General features: G+C 45.3%; 1 protein-coding gene across 3 annotated transcripts in view; it reads right to left on the reverse strand.

The window, feature by feature from the left end:
• Window positions 1-3,690: 3,690 nt before the first annotated feature.
• The window catches only part of ERC2 (ELKS/RAB6-interacting/CAST family member 2), a 982,890-nt gene continuing 964,021 nt past the window's right edge, over window positions 3,691-22,559 (reverse strand). For 2 of the 3 annotated variants that reach the window (XR_012922097.1, XR_012922096.1), the window contains exon 20: window positions 3,691-6,955. The gene's annotated coding sequence lies outside the window, so the exon portion shown is untranslated. The remainder of the gene's footprint in view (window positions 6,956-22,559) is intronic. The other variant, XM_076008685.1, reaches the window with a different exon arrangement.

Below are 22,559 nucleotides of genomic sequence, written 5' to 3' on the forward strand. Positions count from 1 at the left end.
ATGGATTTTGGCCACAGGCAAAGGTATTGATTCCCCACCAACCTGTGGCTAATCCTAACACCTTAATTTACTTTACAGGTATGTGAATATGCCGCATTTTGGTGGGAAGGAGGCAATGGTCCTATCCAAACCAAAAGCTTCTGGTAGTGCTTATGTAAGCCACACCAACATTAGACCTTCTTCTGTTTTTCTAACCAGACACACATTTCTTTTTTTTTTTTTTTTTCAGACACACACTTCTTATCACACAAGTTGGGCAGGTCTTTCCTGAATTTTTAAAATCTGGTGTTTTATTGTCCAAAACCCTTGCTCTCGACTTGAGTGAGTGTTTTGTGGAAGTACAAGTGGTAATTACACAAGTCTTTCCTTCCCTGTCATTGGCAACAGTAACCAGGGAAATTTACAGCCCCCAATATCCAGATCTGGAAACTGGTTATTAAACGTGGTCAAGAAAAACCCTGACGTGGCAAATGGGATCTGAACAAGGACCAGCGCCGCAGCAGTTCTTAGGAGAGAATCTCTGGGAGGCAGCAAGCGACCGTCAATTCCATTTCATTAAATTTTTTATTTATATTGGTACTGCTGATAATAGCACTAATCACTTCCATTTGCTCAGTTATTTAATGTGGCTTGCATTGTGTTAAAAGATCATTTGATCATTGTTTAAATAAAAAATCCTGAACCTTCTGGGACGGTATTACAATTGCAGGATGAGTTGCACAGAGAGACTGAGTGACCAGCCTTGGGTTACTTGTTTGGCATATTTTGGAGTCAGGATTTCAACAGGGGCTATAAATGCAAATGCATTCAGAGGCCAGGCAGGGCACGCACCGGGGTGAAGTTGGCCAGGTATAACATTTTAGGGGGAAGTGGGAACAACAGAGAAATGGCAAGTATATCTAACATTTTCCCAAGCTCCCAGACTCCACACTTACCTTTACTGCTCTATCAAAAATTTTTAAGACACGGTGCTGGCCAAACAAGAAATCTCTGAAGCCTAAATTTCTTCCACAGGCCTTAGTTTTCCAATTTCTGTGATTTGAAACTGAATTCATGCTTAATGGTATTAAACATTTTTTAGGGTAAACCTTTGAAATGAGATATGACATACAGAAAAGTATATAAATCATAACCATATCTCTTGATGAATTTTCACAAATTTAATGTGACCATGTAGCTAATTACAAGGTTAAGAATCTCAACTCCTAGCCTCAACTCCTAGATAAACTTTTTTTTCCTAGCTTTATATGAACAGAATCATGCAGTATGTCTCCTTCTGTATTATGCGTTGGCTTTCTCCTGGTATTATTTGAGATTTGAACATGTGGTGGCAGGGAGCAATGATTCCTGATAAAAAGCTTTTCTTCTCAAATCTATTGCTTGATATATTCCCCTGAATATCTTATTTGAGCAACTAAGGAGGTCAGAAGTACTGATGCCCGGGGTCTGCGGGCTGAGAAGGAGCACAAGAAGCCCACGGGTAGCAGGGTTAGACCCGAAGCACTAAGCCTCGTCTAGGCTCACATGTGGCGTGATTGCCGTTGGGATCCGCAGCCTGAAGCATGGCAGTACGTTCTCTTGTGACAGGGGTCAACTGTGGCAGTGAGTGATGAGACTCCCAGTTCCAGCAGGCCCTGTAAGCTGTGTGCCCATGCTGGAGGCCAAGTGCCATGGGGACACGCTGCCGGGTGGACACAAGTGACACTCAGAGCACAGCCTCTCATGTGTCACCTGTCTGACCCGGGGCCCAACACACCCCCTAAGCAGAGGGGCTCCACCACTTACTCTCTGGGGGGCCCTGAGTGAGGCATGCAAGCTCCCAGCGCCTTGTTTTCCTAGTCTGTGAAGTGAGGACAATGATAGTTCCTGCCTCATGGGATTACGGTGAGAATAAATGAGCTCATGTGAGCACAGCATTTAGCACAGTTCTGGCACCAAATAAGTGCTCTATAATTTCGTGCTGTTTCTGGTCACCTCTGTGGGCCTCCATTTCCTTCCCTGTAAAATGTGGCTCATGACAGAAGCTACCTCATGGAACTGTTGTCAGGAATAAACAGAATCAATGCAGAGAAGTCCTTAGCACCACAGCCTGGCTCCTAGCAAATGCTTGGCAATGTTCAGTTATTTATTATCTGTGTGTATTAACTATTAATATTAGTATATTTATTATGCATCAGCAATTCTAAGAATTAGAATGTCTCTCCATTAGAATGTCTCTAGTATCTGTAAACTGCTTTTGTAAGAGCAATTTACAGATACTAGAAGCAGTCAGGGTACACTTTTAAGGTTAAAACCTCACAAGTACTAAAATTAAGTCTATATGCTTTAGTGGAATTAAAGGTACAGGTTAACCTGTAGTTTGAGTCAGCAGTGTGTAGACTGGTAACTTTCTTACCAAAAAGACTGGTTTGTGGGTAAAGAAGCAGAGGTCAGTCAGGTGCAGTAGCTCATGCTTGTAATCCAAGCACTTTGGGAGCCAGAGGTGGGAGGATCCCTTGAGGTCAGGAGTTGAGACCAGCCTGAGAAACATAGCGAGACTGGTGTGGTGACACACACCTGTAGTCCCAGCTACTTGGGAGGCTGAGGCAGGAGGATGGTTTGAGCTCAGGAGTTTCAGCCAGGGCAACAGAGCGAGACCCTGTCTCTATTTGAAAAAAAGAAAAGAAAAGAAATAAAAGCAGCCTAGGTTTCCATCTGGCCAGCTGGGTTTACATAGCCAGGCCTGAATGCAAGCCTCTGCTTAGGAAGTTCTATGATATAAGAAATTCTTGCACAACAAAAGTTCTCTTTCTACAAACAGGCACTAAAGTGAAAAGGGAAAACAACCTTTCAGGTCCCCCCAAAGTGCCTGACTGTGAGGGTATTTCACACCTGGCGACTTTGAAGCCATAAATCACAGAAGCCGCAAGGTATTTCCTCCACGTTGTCAAGGGTTAGCTGGAGGGAGATTTGTCCCTTCCTATCCTTCCCAAAGAGCATTCAGAGACACAGATTCCTGTTTCCAGAGCTCTTGGATTGCCATGAACTTACCATGTATGTTTGGATCAATCACTTGACTGGGCCTCAGTTTCCCTAACTAGTAAAATGAGGGTGTTGGATTACATGACATCTAACATGTTCATGCTTTCTATTTCTGACAATCACTCATTGATTTTAATCATGGTAAGAATTGGAAATTCATTCCCTGGAATATAATTCAAACCTTGAGGAGAACCAGGAGCTAGTTTTGTAGGCTCAAAAAGGACCTCTAGCAAAGAGGCTCTTCCTTGCGACCCACAGGCAGGCGGTGAAGGCTGGGGAGCCGACGCGGGACCATTGTGTGTGCATCCAAGTGGTGGCAGGACTAACTATTATCTTTACTTGCCCAGCTCTCTCGTCTCTCTCTTCTAGAATAGAATCGATTTTCCCCATTGGAAGCTGCCCTTCCCATGACCAGCGAGGCTGTCAATCACATGGCCTCTTCCTCTCAATTCCCTCGGAAAAGGCTGCACAATCCAAAAAGAGCCAGTAAGTGTCCCTTTAGGGGACGTTTGTGGATGCTGGGAGAGACAGGCTCTCTCCTCTACAAACCAGAAACGCTCAAAGCTTCTGGGACCCATCTTTGCCACCAAGTGGAGAGAGCTCAGCAGAGAGGAGAGCCAGCTCAGTGCAAGGCGCAGAGGAAAACAAGGAGACGAAGAGGAAGGGAAAAGAAAAAAAAGGGAGAGAGGGAGGGACAAGGACAGATGGAGAAAGGGGAATAGAATGACAGAGAAAGAGAGAAAAGTAAAATGGGAAGGGAACAAGGGAGGGAAAGAAGAAGGGAGACACCACCAATCACTCAAATTTCCCAATTTGAATCTCTAGGTCCAGTCATACATAAAGAAAGATTTATGTCTTGGACTCTCCAGTTACGTGAGCCAATAACTTCCCTTTTTTCTTTCTTTTTTCTTCAAGTCCATAGGAATCCATCCATGACCCCCAAAAGATTAGAAACCACCACAGTTAGAGCATTTATTGCCAATAGAATAAACTCACTTCAGAAAGAAACAAGGTTTATTTGATGAATCTAAATAAGGCGGTCAGCACAAAGTACTTCTCATACACATGGTAACAAATTTATGAACTGTACATACCATGTACATTGTTCTTCTACTAGACACGAGGTTACAATGACTGGCTAATTCATGCCCACTGGTAGTTTCAAGGGTTCTTTAGTTTTATTTATTTTTTTCATATCAATGTCCATAATCACATGATCAATATCACAACCCACATGCCACTCACTTGAAGAAATGTCACAAGAAGCACTATCAAACGAGGGTCTGGGGAATTAGGTACGCTGACCCCGGCAGCATTCAATCGCCACTCTACACAAAAACATTGCAGATAGAGCTTATGTCAACACGTTTGAGGTCTCGTCATAAACACTGTTTAAAAAGTAAATTGAAACCTACTTTCAAATGAAAGTTGACACGCTGTTAACGAGCATACTGGATACACAAAAATCATTAAATACAAAATTGAGACTGTACATCAAAATCAAATGGGGTATAAAGTACAAGCCTGCTTTTGCACAAAATAAGACCAACTTCTCCTAAATGTTAGCCTGACCTTTTTTTCAACTACATTATGATTAGAAGGAAACCTGCTAAAGTTTGCGCAAAGGAAATATCCTCCCCATATCACAGTGTTAGTTGTAAACCCAAAGACTATTTTTAATAGGTGAAAAGGGATATTTTTTGTAACCCCTAAACATCAGAGAATATCACATAAAATGGAAAAAGGATGCTATGTTAGATAGAATTTAATTTTTAAGGGACCAAACCCTATGCCCCCATCAAGGTAAGATCAATCATACTTTTAACCAACAAAAGCAGGGCAAAAATGACCCCCCAACCAATAGCTGTGACAAAATTGGCACATATGTAGAAACAGCTAACTATACATGGTTGGTTATTTTTTCTGTTTCAAGGACCCTATTTTCCCTACTGGATTTCCTACTTCCTACTTCAAGTATTCAGTTGCAGAGTTCAGGTCAAGACCTGGTTTAGGAGGCAGTGACAACCACTCCTCTGAGGACATCCAAACCGTTCATGGGGGTCCATTTGTGGCCTGGGTTTTCAATGGGACATTGTGTCAAAATGTGCTAAATGAGCTTGCAAAGAACTCTGCTCACTTCTTCAACCAAGATCTAGATCCCTTAGATAGTTAAAGGACAAACTTTTAAAACATGAATGTATTTGGATTGTTTATGCAACATGTAAGCTTTACACAGTTCATTATACTTACGACAAGAACAAAGCCAGAAGCAAGAAACCTGCTTAAATATACTACTCCTAATGCACCAACAATGAATGGTGCAACTCAGAGACAGTTTCATCTTCCTCAACAAATAAGATATCTGTCTTTTAAATATCTCTATGGCTCACGAGAGAGGTCCAGAGTTAATTGCACCAACATTTTAAAAAGTAATACTAACTAAATTCAATGCAAGACTTTAGGAATATATGTTTAGAAACCTTTCCACAGCAGCAAAGAAAGACAACTATATTTATTAAGGCCACTCATGCTTAAATTCACTGTTTGTCCTTTACAAATGCAGGCTTTCATCTCCCACTTGCATACACATGGAAGAGTTTCTTCCATTGACAAGAAAATGGATCAATACGAGAGTTGCACGTGTTTGCCAGACTCAGTTTTGAGTTTCATGAAATTATAACAACTTTAGTTTTTTTAATATTCCAAAGAAGCAGTAGGAGTTTAATTCTCCTTAGTACCATGTCACTGTATGTCAAAGACCTCAAAATTTGGTCTCTTTCCCTGGCATGTGCTTTAAATAATGACTCTGTATCCACATACATGTTGTGTAGAGCTATTTACAGATACACAGCTTTTGTGATTGTTTCTCATTCATCAATGTTTTCATGTTTGATGCTGAAAATGCTTTGGAATCCATGTTGCAGACATTTAAAAAAAAATGAGAAATGACCCTTCATTTACAGAAGATTTAAGCTTAGACTGCTTGCACAGCATTTGGACCCTGAAATGTGAATGAGTCCCAGATTCCTCACGGAGACCTGCATGTATGGGAGTGGCAAGAGTCTGAGGCTCGGCCACATCAGGCTGTGGGGGTGCATGGAACACGTGGAACAAAGATGTGCAGGTGCCTCAGGCTTTTGCCATCCCCAGTACATGACTGGGGTAGATAAAATTATGAATGATTAGGTTAGATGTGCCATGCATTGTCAGAGACACAGACCATGTTCTCATAAGGCGATTTCTTGGCAAGTATTAGTGGTTTAAAAAATTGATTTCATTTCCAACCTGGCCCAGAGGTAACTACTGCTTACACCATCAAAATGCGGTTCTTCAAACAGCAGCTTAAAGAAATAGAGGAGGGTAAAGGCTCGCAAGTTTTGGTGTTTTGGTTTCTTTGTCAAAAACTCTATGCATCATGGTATACAAACACTGCCAACACCACTCGCTCACAGCAAACTGACACTTTTTGATAATCTAATGCATTAGGAATGACCACTTAGACTGAACCAGCAGAATAACTGGAGATGAGGCTAGTTGCCCAACAGAAGCTGAATCCATACTTAAAATCCCATGGAGTTTGAATTTACCCAATGATATTTAAGTAACATAAATAAAATGTTATCCAGTAGTGACATTCAGAAAAGACGATCACATTTTGAATGCCTAAATCCCAACAAAAACAGAAGATCTGTCATTTTTCTCCTCCTCTGCATTCTTCCTTTCCAACATATCTGAATCCATGAGGAATGACAGAAGGTGATGAAGGAAATATCAAGTAGAACAGAATCCCGCTCAATAATGAAAATGAAAACTCCCGTTCGGTGCTGATGAGCTGCTCCAGGTGGTGGTGGACAGTGGTGTGAGCCTCGCTGCAATAGATTATCAGAATATTGCTGCAGAGCTGCGTTTTCTCTTTTTTCAGCCCTTCCGATAGCTGCAACAAGAAAGCACATGATTTAGCAGGGAAAGGAACTGGCAGCACCATCCGAGATCATCCTGGCAGAAGCCCTCCCTCTCCTTACCCCTGCACCGGCCTCAGGCCACCACTCTCATCGATTAGGATGGGTAGAAGTGGGGAGGGGACAATGAGGAGAAGCACAGAGGAAGGACAAAGCGAACAGAAAGTTAATTATGTCCTGCAAGCACATATGAGAAGAGGCCTTTTTCAAAATATGTAATGGCTATCTGTAAATATCTCTTGATATACAAAAAGAAATTGAAGGGAAATATTCCATGATTATTTCCACATAATCAGAGTATGTGTCAATTTTTTCTCTATATACTTTTCTACCATGACTACAATTTTAAAATTATTTTTAATTTGACTTTATTATAGAGGTTAGAGAATTAAAGATGATCAAGACACCAGAAAACTTAACATTCATTTAAAAACCATCTAAGAGCAACAATTTAAAAGAATACTGGACCCAGCAATTCTAATCCTAGGTATATACTCTAAAAAACTGAAAACAGGGACTCAAACAAATACTTGTACATAAATATCCATAGCACCATTATTCACAATAGCCCAAAGTGCCATCAACAGATGACTGGATAAACAAAATGTGTTACATACACACAATGGAGTATTGTTAAGCCATAAAAAGAAATGAAGTTCTGAGACATGCTACAACATGGATGAACCTTGAAGTCACCATGGAAAGTGAAATAAACCAGACAAAAGAAGATAAATACTGCATGATTCCACTTATATGAAATATCCAGAACAAATTTGTAGATGCAGATAATAGATTAGAGGTTCCCAGGGGCCGAGGGGAGGGTAGAATGGGGAGTTACTTAACAATGGGTCTGAAGTTTCTGTTGGGAGCAATTAAAAGTTTTAGAAATGAATAGTGGTAATGGTTTTAAAACCCTAGGAAGGTACTTAATGCCACCAAGATGTATGCTGAAAGGTAAAAATGGTAAATTTTATGTTATGTATATTTTGCCACAATAAAAAAGTTTTTAAAAGAATGTTGGCATTTCCTTAAATAGAGAAGATCAAAACAAAGCTGGCTTTCATCCTCACATCCAAATGCTTGCATACGTTTAATGCCAAACATAGATGCCACGGCCATCCATTTGCACACCTCATGCCCCAGGGAACAGGTATCCAGCAGTGCCCCAAGTTTTCTCCCTGTCCCAGTGAGGGGCCCTGTGCGCAGATACAATTGCAACCTGGGAATTGCAACAGGTGCAACAGGTGAGACGAGGAGACCATCCCACGCCACTGCTTCAATTGATGACTTTCTTCCCTGCTGACGCTCACCCTTGTGTGACTGTCCCATTGTCATCCACATATGGCCTTTGAGCCTCAGGGTTTCCAGGCATAACAGTGCAGCTATCTGGGGATATGGCAAGGAGGGGGAAGATCAAATACGTACGCACACTCAAGCACATGCAAGCCACGTTTCACATGTAGCCTGAGGTATCTGGTTTGGTGGTTGATACACAGCATTTCTTGAGTCTCACCAACGAACGAGAATGGCCCCGTGTCTGCGCGGGCAGGTGGCTATTTCAAGCCGCCGTTAAGTAGTGCAAGTGAAATATGTGGCTTGGATGAACTCTGCTAATTCATACTCTGAGGAGCTTGGTGTAACCCTTTTGGTTAAGAAATTTGAATCGGGGCAAAAAATGACTTTTGCAGAGCCAGAACGTTAGAGAGTTCCTAGAGCAGATCATATTACTCATTCTGGCACATAAAATCTCTGCAAACTTTGTATGAAAATTGTAAGTCAGAGCACGCTTTCTGTTTCATGAGCTGTGCATAGCTCTAATTCTTTTGTGTATTAAGCATTTCTTAATCATCCTTTTAAAGGGTTGACAATATATTAAAAGGCCACATAATTAAAAAGTAAAGAGAAACCCAAAGTAGTATTAAACTATACAGGTCATATTTTACAGATGGGGAAACGAGTGAAAAATAATTACAGTGAATGTCCGATGTCCTTGATGTTTTTCCAAGATAAAGTAGCAAAGAACAATCATTTATTCAGTTGTGAGAAAGATTTCCAGCTGGGTTACAGGTCGCAAGGCAGAATACAGTGCCTCACACTTGCAGTGCACAGCCTTTGGGTAAGGTTCATGCTGCAGACAAGAGAACTCTCAAAAAGTGTTGCCATTCCTGCAATCAAACAATCTATTCCCTAGGAGGCCTAGATGGGTTTGGGGGGGCGGGTGGGGAAGAAACAACCAAACCTCAAATGACACAGCCAGCAGTAAGAAATGCAGATGATCCATTCTTGAGGGGCAAACAAGTATATGCTTTAAAAAAAATTAAAAAGGAATCCTGCCTTCCAGCAATGAGGCAATCCCGGTTGCCACCCACTGTGAGATGACCCCTGGCCAGTCCCTCCCCACCTGGATGGTCACAGCGGCCCTAACCCTTCTGAGCATCCTCGTTTCAGCAGCCAGCCCTGATCCCCACTGAGCAGCCGCAGTGCTATTTCCATGGTGCCCTCCACTCCAGTGCGTCCCGTTCACTGTTCACAGCCCCACAACCAGCCCTGTTTATGGCCCATCGCCCTCGGGATGCAGGATGCGGGACTCCGGGCCCTGGGGAGCCCCACCCGGCCCCTCGCTCTCTAGCTCTACGCTTACCCCGACATTCCACTCTTCATGTCCCCCCTACGCCGAACTTGCCTCTGCAGTCCTAATCTCACAAACACACCTTTCTTCCCGACATGCATTACACCAACTCTTGCTCTGATCCAGCCCCCTGTATTCTTCAATCTCAGCTTAGACGCTGCGTCTTCCCAGGAAGCCTTTCCTGGCCCTCCCCGGTATGGTACAGAGTGGGAAGTCCCGCACACACTGCAGGGCCCCTTCTGGCCAACTGTCCAGACCTGTGCTGTCCAGTGGCCACCACTGGCCATATGTGGCCACTGAGCACTCGAAATGTTGCTAGTCCAAATTGAGATGTTCTATGAGCGTAAAATACAACAAGATTTTGAAGATTTAATGTGAAGAATGTTAACTATCTCAGTAACAATTTTTTATATTGACTATGTTAAAATGATATTTTGGATATATTGGATCAAATAAAATATATTGCCATTAATTTCACCTATTTCTTATTACTTTTAAAAATGTGGCTAATAGTAAAATAAACTAAAAGTTCCAGCTGTGGCTTACATTATATTTCTATCGGACAGCCACAGTCTAGACCGTGAGCTCTATGAGGACAGGGCAAGCCAGTCTTGCCCACTTGCTTTGCACAGTGCCTGAAACAGGCTGATTCACTCATTCACTCCACAGATATTAGAGAGCAACTAGACCAGAAAGAATCAGAAAAATCCTCCCCCCTCAATACTTCCTACCCTAATCCCTGGTACTGGGACTGAGAATGTATCAAACCATGCTTAGTTACCTTACAGATGTAATTAAGGTTACTAATCAGTTGACTTTAAATTAGCCTGAAAGGAGATAATCTGAATAGACCTAATTTAATGTCAGGAGCCCTTTCATAGCAGAGGTTTTTCTCCTGCTTAGGGATTTGCTGTGCTGAGACGAGGGAGCCACAGGGCAAGGACCTGAGAGCTTCCTTTAGGATGCGAGAGTAGCCCCCAGCTGACAGCCAGCAAGGAAACAGAGACTCAGTCCTACAACCACAGGAACTGAATTCTACAAAGAACCCAAATGAGCTTGGAGGTGGATGCTTCCCCAGAGCCTGCAGATTAGTCCAGCAAAGTCCACTTTGACTTTGGCTTTATGAGATGCTAAGTAGGGAACTCAGCTGAGCCCATCTGGACTTCTGCCCTATCTACAAAACTATGACATCATAAATTCAGGGTGATTTATTATGCAAAGTCACCTCTGTGTGTCAGGTACCAGGGATAAAATAGTGAGAAAAACAGACAAGATCTATGCCTTCATGAAGCCTGTATTCTCAGGAGGAAGACAGACAACAAATAGGTATAAAAATTAATAAATGAATGTGAATTTTAAAATCTGTGTCACCTACAAATGAATGGAGAGCTCTTATAGGGATGCTTAAAATGTATTAAATGACTGATGGCAATTACTATATAGATCTCTATTTTTTTAAATAGGGAAACATATCCACAACTTTTCAGTGAAAAAAGCAGATTACCATTTTATATGTAAATTCAATCTCATTTTTGCGTCAACCCACACATTATACACATAAACATTTGCAAGTCTATATACCAGCAAATTATTAATATTTATCTCTGGTGGTGTTTATCTCTGACTAGTGTTTAAGTTTCTCTTTTAGAATTATTTTTGCACTTTTTTGATTTTTTTAAACCAAAGAATGTGTAACTAGTATCATATTAAAATACAAAGCTATTTCCTTTCTGGAAAAAAAAAATCAGTGTTGGGTGGGATGTCTGCTCCCGACTTGGCTCAGGGCTGCGGGCGTGAGGGCGGGTGGGCAACTGAGCACAGCAGTTAAGAGTCGGCCCTGGGACCCGCGCCCAGGGAGAGCAGGCTATAAACGTGCGGGGTCTCGCAAATATTCCTTCAGACTGTTTTTCTTTGGAATAAAGACACCTGCCCGATTATGGCTTTCTTCTCCTGCCCTTTCAGTAGTGATTTGCAGAAACAGGCTGGGAGAAAGGGGTCTTTGGTAAACACGGAGGGGTTAAAGGGGAAACTGTTTAATAGCAGCAGTAAAACGCAGGCTATTTTTGACATCTGGGTTAATGTCCATCGCGCTCCATGTGCTTTCCAAATGTGTGCGGTGTGCCCCAGGCACAAAAACAGACGCCGGTCGCCGTGGTCGGACGCCCCAACGCGCTGCGCGCGGTGCCCGCAGAAAGGGAGCCCGACGGACTGACTGACGGGCCGGTCTGAGGGGAGAGCTCTGAGGGGAGAGCTCTGAGGGGAGAGCTCTGAGGGGAGAGCTCTGAGGGGAGAGCTCTGAGGGGAGAGCTCTGAGGGGAGAGCTCTGAGGGGAGAGCGGCTCCTTCTGGGCGCCCGCGTCCCGCAGGGCGGCTCCGCGGCACACTCTGCCCGCGGAAAACCGACACAGTCGTTTCTGCTTAAAAAAATCTATAACTACATCTGTGTTATTACTTAACATCTTTTAAAACGGGGTGGAATGGGTTTCCCGTTTTCCTCATGAAGATTTATTTATTATTGTTGTGATCAAAGTGGCAACAAATTATGTTAAATCATTTAATTTTCTTGATAGGAGCAACCACCTTGAAACCATAATTCAAAACTATGAGTGGAGAGCAACATTTTACCTTGAGAGTGGACTCCTACAGCTCCACAGGGCAATGAAATGTAACACTCCAGAGCCCAAAGGGCGGGCGGCCTGCGCTCAGGACTGTCTGTCAGCCGCCTGCGGGCGCGGGGCTTGCTGAGGGCTGGGTATAACCCCGCAATGTTGCAAACGAGGGGTTCAGACATGTGAAATGCGGGCGTCAAACAGCAGCATACACATCTATGTCTCCCTAGGGTTTATTTGTGTCGCTATCATTGCGGTCAAAATTATATTAACAGCTAACACTTGGCGCATGCTGCCTGCCACCGCCCTGTGCTTTTGCAAGGGCGGTTTTCAGCAGGCTGACAGCACCATGGTACTGACCCGATTGGTTCACAGCCCATGTGCAGACGAGGAAACAGAAGCTTAGCAGGATTGAATGCTTTTGGTCAAATTCCCCACCTTCCTGCAGAGCCCATTCCCTTTACTATGAAGCTAGAATTTCCTAAACCTCAGTCTTTTGTGTCGTAAATTTCCCATTTTCGTAATCTCTTCACAACATCTGTAAGATTTAATTAGTATTTTTCTTTTAAAAACATTCTCTAACTACTTATGTAAATTTGTTTTTACAGAAAGATTTGAATACTATAGCAGCCAATATTTGTCTAATATACATTGCAATAGCTGCATAGCTATTAAATGAAGCGGTTTGTCCACGGAACACCTGCGCCCGCGGCAGGGACGTGCTCACTGCTCCCACCGGCCTTGCCTGGGAGGCGCCTGCGCGGCCGCACGGCCCGCGGCAGCGCTCGGCACGTGCAGCTTGACCTCGCACATGCGCACATGCTCGAGCCCAGCGGTCCCCAATCTTTACGGTACCTCGCAGCTTGACCTCGCACATGCGCACATGCTCAAGCCCAGCGGTCCCCAATCTTTACGGTACCTCGCAGCTTGACCTCGCACATGCGCACATGCTCGAGCCCAGCGGTCCCCAATCTTTACGGTACCTGGGCCAGCTTGACCTCGCACATGCGCACATGCTCGAGCCCAGCGGTCCCCAATCTTTACGGTACCTGGGCCAGTTTGACCTCGCACATGCGCACATGCTCGAGCCCAGCGGTCCCCAGGAAGACAGTTTTCTGTGGGGGTGGGAGCACAGAGCTCAGGAGGGGCAGCGGCTACAGACACAGATGCAACGCTTGCCCGCTCCTGCTGTGTGCCCCACCCCTTCCTAGGTTTCACAGACGCAATTTTTCCACCCACAGTTGGGTGGGAGTGGCGGGGGAAGGGAGGCAGAGCTCAGGCAGTAACACCACCTGGTTGCCTGGTTCGAGACCAGGACCTTGGGGACCACAGCTCTAACCAACGGCCAGCCCCGGCACCACCCTAGTCTACAGTATAGGCTTTTTTTCTTTTCAAGGGCAGAAGGCAACGAAAGTAAAAATCAGAAGTCTGCCGCTTAACACAGTGTTAGGTACTCCATGCAATTTTTAAAACATTGCTTGATTAGAAATGTGTTTGGTTGTAGTTTTTTCTTAAAAGAATACCTACCTTCTTTAACCTGAGAGACTTCCCATGGCCAAAGGCCTTGTCACCCTGCTCCGGGACTTCTCTGTCTGAGCACCACACACATGTGGGGCTGCACACCTCGGGCGAGGAGCCTGTCCTGTGCACTGCAGGATGTGTGCAGCGTGCCTGGCTGCTCCACGTCAGACGCCAGCAGCACTGCCCTTCTCCCAGTAATGGCAATGGGAAAACATCTCTGGATATTGTCAAATATCCCTGGGGGGTCAAAACTGCCCCTAGTTGAGAGCCATTGTCCTAATTGGTTGTTTTTGTACATACTTGGTTGACTTGTGCCGTATTAAAAAGAGTGATATGTTGGTACCTATGAAATGGTACATGCATATATGCATCTACCAACTTATATAAGATATGAACAATTTTGCAGAAATAGAGATCAATATCTAAGCTGCTTTTATATTGCTTCAGACATAGCTGCATAGTTTAAAAGTCCTCTGGAAATAGGTACAACCTAAATAATAAAAATAATAAAAATGTACAAGTCATCTGACATAAAATAGAAATGCTACAATCCCGAGATATCAAGACACCTAAGACACTTGCTGAGTTATGTGAAAAGGTAAAATCTAGTTTAAATTTATAGCATTCCTTCAGTGTCCCTCTTGGAGTTTGGCATTTTGCCAGGGTTCCTTGTTAAAAATTTGTTAAACGTGTTTGGCATTAATGCAAACACAAAGTGGTCATTTGTTACAAATTCTATTGGAATGCATTCATTTAAGGCAATGAAGTAGTTACTAGAAAAGAAAAAAAAAGTTCATTAAGTACATTTTAAAAATACAATGATGTATGCAGCGTGTAACTGTGGCGCCCTGGTGGCTATATAAATCGCTGACAGAATAACCACACATTGTGTTTAGTTTGAAATTGGAATCTTTTAAACATAACTGATAGAACAAAAACTAGTTTTGTTTGTTGTCAAAACTGATGTTAGTCTTTCTTTTCTGAACTAGTTAAAATAACCAAAAGTTTGGCATACACTTTCTAACACCTCTAATCAGCGAAACACATAGGTTAAAATAATGCTTTGGGAATCTTTGGGGGTGCTGCTAATGACATCGGAGATGAGGGCTAATTCAACACCCACAAAACCCGCACTCTGGAGAGAGGGGAGGGCCAAGTCACACCAGAGAGCCCCGCTGGGGCCAGCTCCCTGTGCGCTCCAAGGCCATCAGGGAAACCGTCTCTTTCATCGCAGAAAACACGGAGTCCTGCGAGCAGATACCCTGAGCCTTGTGTTTTAGGACTCCCACTCTCCTGTCCTGCCCTAAACTGTCCCCACAAAGGAGTAGCTGCTGAGTGACAGTGCCGCTGCGGCTTGCTGAAGGAACAGGCCTGAAGCTCAGCTCGGGAGAAAGGCTCTCTGACATCGCGGCTCTGCAAGACAGCTGGCTGTGGGTGTTGGCCTGGAACCCGCCCTGTGATCCCACTGATGCCTGCTGAAGTCGGCTTAAAGGTGAATAGAAAATTCACACCTTCCCAGGAGCATTCAGAAGTTATTTACTACTTTCTTTCTCCTCTTTCACTCTGACATACCGCCATGGAAGTGCCCAGATAACAGAGTCCCAGCAGTTCTGAGGCACTGGAACGAACTCCCCGGCCTCGCTGGCTATCCGAGCTTGACATTGTCTAGACCGCCCTTGGAGGGGATGGACCCAGGACCTCTTGGTCTCAAGCTTTTGAAACATTCTCCCAGGAAAGAGTAAATTTAGACAAAACCTAGCACCCTGCACTTCGCCTGGAGAAGTCTACACTTCCCCCCATAAATGCCAGACAGGGTCGAGAAAGCAGCACGTCCAAGAACAGGGGGGAACATCATCTCCAGAAGCCACAAGAACACATGATGCAGAAGGCAAGAAGCCACACCCCGAGGATTGCAGAGCACATCTGTGCTTTGTGTGGCCTGTTATTTAACCAATTTGGGAGCCCACTTTAAGAAAAAGAATACACAAATAATTGACTGCTTCAAACTTGATAGAGGCCCCTTGTGAGCACCTTGTGAGTAGGCCCTCCTAGGCCTTGGAAAAGGTCTGCGTACTTGAGGTGCTCCAAAACGTAAGCTCCATTGTCTTCAAGATAAATCCCTTTGCCTACAATTAAAGTTTATTTTTGAGACAGCATTTTTTTTTAAATCCCTTACTGAAAAGAGTTCGGTTTTAGAATGAGCTAGCCATCACAGATACAAGCCACAAGGAGACTTCTCCCTGAACTGGGTGCCTCGTACACTGAGTTCAGGAAAGAGATGCCCCTCCCAGGAAAAGGGCCGGAGAGGCATTTTGGAGAATTTGAAACATGAAGGAACAATTTGATATCTCAAGTTTACCGACCAGAAGTGGCTCGGATGACAAGTGTTTACAACAGGATCTTCATAGAGCCAATAATGGCAATTAGTCTCCAGGATTTGAAGGCTCCCTTCCCGCCTCACTGAGGTGGAATGCCATTTACTCTTGGGCTGGGGACTAATTAGGGGTCTCGTTTGAAGATCAAGGTTTTGAGATCCCAGCTTCTTAATAACATGGTTTGCCTGTCCGCCACCTGGGTCCAGGCGAGACCTCCCTTCCCCCTCCCCAAACAGCAAGCACTGCCTTAGGCCAGAGCAAGTGTGGGCAGGAAACCACAGACCCAGCTTTTTGAGCAGTTTAACCTCTTCACCGCCGAGGTCCTGCTACCCGGAGCTTGCTGCAGCTGCGCAGAAATGGGAGCTACGTGACTCGTTCCTCAGGTGGGGCTGAAGGCTGGCTGTGAGACGGAGAAGCCACCTTGGAGCAAGAACGCTGAGCAGCCTGCTTTCTTGGAGGCGAAGAGAGGCAGGAAGGAAGACCGCACTTTTCCAGACGAGTGGTGAATCAAGAGACTCTCTGCATTTGCTTCAGGTTGGGCCATTTCTAGAAGTCTTAATTGAAGTGACTAGCCAAAGAAGAAGAGCCCTAATATAACCGGTGACAGAGATGCCTGCATCTGCAGACCTTTTGCCAGGGCCTGCTGCGGCCTCTATGTCAGGCTGAGCTGGCTGCAACACTCCTTAAGACATGGTCTGGTTGGGAGAGGCCAAAACAACAGGAAAAGTAAGCTGCGAAGAATTAAGCTTGTAACAACTTGGGCAAAGCACAAACAGTGACTGAGGTTGGTCCTTGGCTGTTGACACACTCTGGCCTGGGTTGGTTGTGGTCACTAAACCCATTAGCGTTCTGATGTGGCAACAGCTAATGCAGCAAGTTCAATGTGTTTTTGTTTAGTTTCTAAATGCTGGGTGCACGCCTGTAATGATGGCCGACTGAAGACAGGCAACCCCCTGCCATAAACACAGTCATCATTGTCAGTGATCTGAAATTCATTTTTTAAACTATTTATTTTTGGCAGATAGGGGCTGAATGGAGTTTTGCATTTGATTAACTGTACTTTAATTTCAACTTGCTGCAAGCTTCTTTGTGTTTTCTAAGCAACCACCAAATCAGAGTTTTCTACAACAAAAGGAAATAGCCTCCTCTGGGGGGAGGGGAGCCTCTTTGGTGGGGGGCAGGGAAAAGGGAAGTGTATAAACACAAGCCAGCAACCAGCTGGGTGAAGTTGGCCTTTTAAAGATATTCTAGGTCTCTGAGCCCTAATCCTCACCCACCTGCAAGTAAAGGAACAGGAAAAAATGCTACCTTGTTTTGTTCTGCAGAGTTAAAAGTGAAATGGGTTCTTAAATGAGATAAAAAGGCAAATTCAGTCAGGATTTCATATTGTCTTCAAGCTATGTTTATGAAAAGTAGAAGAATCCTTCCTTCCTTTCTCCTTTCCTCACTCTCTCCCTCCCTCCATCTGTTCTTTTTCCATCCCACAATTTTTTAAGCGTTTACGAGGAACCATGCTAAGTACTGGCACATGTGGCCGCACGAGACAGCCACCAACTCTGACTTCATGGAATGCACATCTAGTGAGCAGGCCAGACATTATATTTAACAATTGATTAAACTGAACATGTGATTGATCAATTAAAACCATGCTACATACCAAAGATGAGAATGACCTGCCAACATTGAGGAAGCATGGACATTTCTGTTTTACAGCATTCAGTCCTTACAGTCAAAGAGGTTGCTAATATTATCTTAGAATATGGTTTGAGAAACAGGTGCAGGGTAGTTACGCACCCACAGCTAGTAGGTGATGGGGCAGTGGTGTGATCCTTGTCCACTGGGACATTGAACCCCCAGGCTGCAGGAGCACATTGGGACCCTGACTCAATCTGACAGGAAGGATGTAAAATCTGTGGTGTACATACACATACTGGAAGAGAATGGCTTATTTGTTTTGCACCATGCTAGTTGAAAAGGAACTCTGTGGATTTCTATGCATTCCTTGGGTTTTGCCCAGACTCTGCACTTTCGAATGGATTTTCAGTTGGTGATTTTTGATCCGAACACAAGCTCACCTACAGCCTCCTTCAAAAGCCTCCACTTTAGAGGATCAAGGCATGTGCTCCTCCTTCCTCTTCAAAAGTTTGCATTATGGCTTTCCAGCTTCACGGTATTTGGGATGATTAATCACTTTTAAATATGAAAAAAATTAACATGTCTAATGCATTCTTCCCTGCTATTAAATGTTTTGCCTTAACAAAGATCCAGAATGTCCCCCTTTCCCAGCAATTCCAAAGCAATACATTTTCTGTTCGAAATTCAACTGCAGAAATCCTATCCAGAAGCCCCAAGCAATATATCTTAACATCTTAATTTCATTTAGGAGGAATGCAATGATTGATCATTTATCATTCTGAAATTGAGTGAATTATCTGGAGAATTCCAATCTATTGCTTCTATGAAACTGATGGGATATTCACATGTCTTCTGGCTGCATGAGGGCTTTGGGGTCTAAGCTGTCTTGGAAAGAGTGGGATGCTAAAAAGATTACTGAGGGAAGGTCTGCATTTACAGGCAAAGTATAACTCCAAGGCTTGACTTGCCTCAAATTAGAGCCTCCCCGCTGATGGCCAGGGTGTCTGCTGCAGAGCTACTCCGGCTCCTCCGATCCTGCCTTCCTGCTCTTATCCTTTCACAGGTAACCTTGAAAGGCCTGGGGAAAACCTGACACGACTCCATTGGTGTTTTTGGGGCTTGCTTTCTCCTCCATGAGGCTCTATTTAACCTAAAGCCACTTTGTCCCAAAGGAATTTTTACTGCAGTGGAACAAAATGGCACTTTCCCGGGCCAGGCCATTAGCATCACGGTTGCCATTCTGGTTCCCACACAGGACATCACTACCGTCTCTTCACGCTGGGTAGAGTCGCTTGGCCAGCAGGAGAACTGGCTGGGGTGCTACAGAATGAGGGTTTTAGAGTGTCTACACTATCACTGATCTTTTAGGTGCACCTGCCGGAGCAAAAAGCAGCATGATCCTCAAGTCTGAGTATGTGTCCCATCATGGTAGACCCCAAGCATGTGTTTTCCATGGTGGAGGTTTTAAGAAACACACATAGAACACACCACCTCCAGAACTGCAATCCATCTCTGCAAACACACACTTGTACAGAATTTGCTCAGGAAGCCCACTGCCCAATAGACCACCTTAAAAGGAAATAATGACATCTTCCTCCAAAGAACGAGGAGTTTGAGGAAAGCAGAGGTCATTTCAGTGGGAATCTAAGGCCAGTCACGTTCATACAATGCCAAAAAGCAGACATGCTCTCTGGTTCGAATTTATATTTAAATCCCATGCCAAAGTCTGCCCTTATAGGTCTGCATGAAGCACAAGGGCTTGGGGCTTCAGCCCTCTGTTTCCCATCTCCAGCTCCCACTCAGGGACCGAGGTGACTCTGTACTCCCGTAGTCATCACTGGGGCTGAGAGAGCCTTGACAACGGCCGCTCAGATGGAACCACACTCCCATTGGCTGCGGGGCCTCCAGCCAGCTTAGACGAGGAGGTGCCCTGAGAGGGAATTCCTGCGCTGCTTTTGTCGCTGGTCACTTTGAAGATTAAAGGGAAGAAAATGCATTTTCATAATACGTGAACTGGCTGGAAGTTTCCCTATTAAATCCCAAAGTCCTGGCAGGCAGGGGTTGGGCTTAATTCCTCTAAGGCAGGCTTGGCATCCAGGACTGGGGGCTGGGACACGCCTTTGGGCGGAACTGAGCCAGAGACCCAGGAGCTGGAGCGCCACAAAGGGGCACCTGCAGCAAGCTGCCAGAGGCGTCTGGGGGCACGTTGGGAGCCACCCCAGAGCCCAGCGCGGCAGGACCCACAGTCCCCGCGGCCTCCACGCGTTCCGCAGGTGCACCAGAAGCCTCAGTTCTGCCGCAGAGCACTTCTTCGGGATCTAGTTCCACACCTGGTGCTGCGGCCCTACACAGAAGCCTAAGGAACTCCCAACTGGTGGTGCCAATCCGTGAACAGGGATTCCTGCTGCAGGAGGAGGCACGTGGCTGGGTCCCTTTTCAGAGCTTTTGTGTATGCAGCTCCCCCTGCTTGGGCACTTTCCCCAACGCCTTTACCTGGCTGCCTTCTGCTTATCCAGAGAGACAGCTTCAATGCCACCTCTTCAGGGAGGCCTTCTCTGACTGTTGTTCCTGGTCCAATCCCTGTGCCAGACACTCCCTGAGCACCCCTCCTTCCCTCCCCAACACACGCCTGCTTCCAAGAAACCTGGCATCAGACATTTGTGGGAGGATTTGATTAATGTCTGACTGCACCCTGGGCTGCCTCCCTGAGGACGGGCTGTGCGCTGCTTGCTCCCTGCGATGTTCCTCTGTGCCTGCCACATGGTGGGTGCTCAACACAGAGTCGAGTGGATTAAGGGGAGAGCTGAGTCCACTGATGATAAGAAACATTTATCAAATGCTTGCTGTGTGCCGGGAATAGTCCTAAAGATTTTTCACAACAGCGATTGTCAAACTCGGCTCTACTGACGTTTTGGACTGGCTAACTGGTTCTTGCTGTGAGCGCTAGATGTGAGAGCATGAGACAGGGCCTAATAGGAGCTCCCTACCTGTGAATCACCTATTAATTCTAACCCTTTCTAGTTTGGGTGACTGTAGGTAAATCACTCACCTGCTCTGGGCCTCAGTTTTCTTATCTCCAAAATGAAGATAATAACTTTAACCTTCCTAGATGGTTGAGAAGATAAAATTAAATGAATCCAGCCTATAAAGCTTCTGACCAGTGCCTGGTACATAACAGGAGTTCAATTACAAGTACTTATTACTGCCCTTCCACGGAGCCCACACAGAATAGACAGCTGGGCATCAGGACTGGCTTGATCCAGAGCACAGAAAGCACCGGCCTGTGGTGTTTGTCCCCAGGTTATCTATGGGCCAGATCATCTTCATGAAAAGATGCATGCAGAGTAAAGCGGGGGCACAAGGCAGGGGCCAGGAATAAAGGGTGGCAGAAAGTGGAGACCCAAGCGTCTCCCGGACTGCAAGTTCCATGCCTCCGACCTGGGGCACCTCAGCAGCCAGCCACGTTGGCAGCCTCGTGCTTTTCCTGGGCTCTTCCTGTTGGCACAGCCCACCCTGCTTCACAAAGCTTCAGTGGGTTTTTTTTCATGGCTCCAGCTGTTAGATAAACTTTCAAGGATATTTCTGTGGCAGGTACAAACCTGGACAGGAAGCCTCAGGAAGAAATCCTAAATTAATTATATGTCAACATTTAAGCCACAAGAAGGAGCAGTTGTCATAAATTTTTGGAAGGTTAGAATCCAATTTTAGTTGTAAATGCGAGCAAGCTCACTGCCTCACTGTGAACCGGTGCCAGCACAATGATATATTTTACATTCTTTCACAGCTTGTTTTGGCTAAACACAATGAAAAAGAGAGAAAGAGAGGAATTACAGTTTTTATTCTTCAGTGGGCCAAGGTGTTCAATCATGCAAAAGAGCTACGTGTGCCAACGCAGGAGAAATTACCTGAGCTTACTCACTTTTTTGGTCACCTCCACTTTTACTGAAATGGAACTGAAAACTCAAAGAAGGCCACAGGCATCACAGCATGGTGGCTTTCAGCACTGACGGCCCAAGGCTGGACATTCCTGACAACCAGTCAAGACTCCCCCAGGGACTGCTCTCCTGGTTACACTCAGTCCTGACCACGCCCTGGCACCCACGGCTTCAGAACCACCCTTTCCCTGAGCACTTGTCCTGGTTGGATTTGGTGGTAGGTAGTCATTAGCAGAAAGGCAGAAAAATCTCCTTTAATTTTCACAAAATTCGGAAGGCAGCTGGGCTACCTTCTATTTGCTTTCTATTTACTTTCTATAATAATTCATTCACTCAGTTGGTTGATTCTTCAACGGGGATTTATTTTTGCTGGTTATGAGCTAGACCGGGGACTTGATGAGGGGCAGGACACAGACCCTGATCTGTGACACCCCAGGCAAGTCAGGGCCATAAGGAATAAAAGGATAAGTGCCACACAGCGTGACGTGCAAGCCAATGAGGGTGGCCGGGAGGGAGAGCCAGGCCGAGGAAGCCACAGGCACCTGCCGCGTCAGGGGGGCCAGTGAAGACTCCCCACAGGAGATGACTCCCAGGTTGAGCCATGAGGGGGAGGAGCAGGAGCTGCCCAGTGGAAGAGGGAAGAAAGGAGCCTTCTGAGTGGAGGAGCAGCATATGGCAAGGCCTGACATAGAGCCAGAGCAAGGCCAACTCAGAGAATGGCAAGTGCCGAGGACAGCTGTACCTAGAGTGGGAAGGGGGAGTGGCAGAGCTCCGGCAGAGACACAAGCAAGGCCAGGCCAGGCCACGCAGGCTTTGTGGCTACACCAAGGAGACTGGACGCTTCCCTTAGGGCAGTGGGACGCCATAGAGGGGAGG

This window comes from Microcebus murinus, chromosome 1, assembly GCF_040939455.1.
Source record: "Microcebus murinus isolate Inina chromosome 1, M.murinus_Inina_mat1.0, whole genome shotgun sequence".
Lineage (NCBI taxonomy): Eukaryota > Metazoa > Chordata > Mammalia > Primates > Cheirogaleidae > Microcebus > Microcebus murinus.